The 1,075-nt window shown below is 26.9% G+C and overlaps 1 non-coding gene across 1 annotated transcript; it reads right to left on the bottom strand.

Moving 5' to 3' along the window:
• Positions 1–447: 447 nt before the first annotated feature.
• Positions 448–566, bottom strand: LOC145848563 (5S ribosomal RNA). Its single transcript, XR_014372039.1, has one exon. It is a non-coding gene; the product is annotated as a 5S ribosomal RNA (ribosomal RNA).
• Between the last annotated feature and the right edge of the window lie 509 nt (positions 567–1,075).

The raw sequence follows: 1,075 nt of genomic DNA, 5'->3' as shown, positions 1-1,075 counted from the left end.
CAAATACATTAAGTTAATACAAAACTTTAAAAAGCTTTTGCTAGTATCTGTTGGTAACAGTAAATAACTTATTATGACTCACAATACAAAAGTGCAAAATTTATTTTCGTTTGATTTTTCAAGTAGCCACGCTTTTATTTGTTTTTGGACAAAAAAACTTTTAAGTTTTAGTATAAAAGACTAATTGTATTAATTTTAACTCAGAAAATTGTACTCTACAAGATGGTGCCATTATTTTTTCGATATCTCAAACTGGTCAAACCACTTTTTTAGCGCTCTAATTGGTTTAAACAGCAAATAACGTTATCTGATTGGCTTACGTTTTTATTTGCTAATAACTAGAATTTACTTTTCTTTTAAGCGTTAAAGAAATGTAAATAAACGAGTAATAAGTATAAATAGGTCAGAAAGAAAAATAGTACAAAAAAGATGAATTCAAAAAGCAAAAGCCTACGGCACGTGGTATTCCCAAGCGGTCACCCATCTAAGTACTAACCACGCCCGACACTGCTTAACTTCCCAGATCGGACGAGATGGGGTGTGCTCAGTGTGGTATGGTCGTAGGCGTTTGAAAGCGTTTACAAGCCTTTATAAACCCTTCGGTTTGTTTAAAAAACCTATTTGCACTTGATTTACAATCAATTTGATATTTTAAAATTAATCCTTATAAAATTTTAACTTGATGTAAGTATTTTTTTTATTAAAACCTTTTTTTTTGGTGTTTTAATTACAATTACTCCCTGTAACTTTATTTAAGACTTTGTTTAAAAGATTGTTAACTATATTCTATATTAAATACTATGATTAGAAGTAAAGTTTATTAAGTGATTAAACTAAATAAAAAACAATGTTAAAATAAACATGTTGTGTTTAGTTTGTTTTACTATTTCTCATTGTTCTATTTATAGATGGTTTTGTTTTACTTCAAGAATATTTATAGTTAGTTTCTAAAGAATATCTCATACTACATCAGATTTTACGATTAACTTAATTTTAGGTAATAAAATATTTGACGTTTAATTTAATAACTCATCTATGTTTATGTTATAAAATAATAGTATCTAATACACATACA

The sequence above is a fragment of the Thalia democratica genome, unplaced genomic scaffold (genome assembly GCF_965202585.1).
Source record: "Thalia democratica unplaced genomic scaffold, ktThaDemo2.hap1.1 HAP1_SCAFFOLD_1522, whole genome shotgun sequence".
Lineage (NCBI taxonomy): Eukaryota > Metazoa > Chordata > Thaliacea > Salpida > Salpidae > Thalia > Thalia democratica.
Note: the sequence above shows the minus strand (reverse complement) of the source record. Positions and strands in the feature narration are given on the sequence as shown.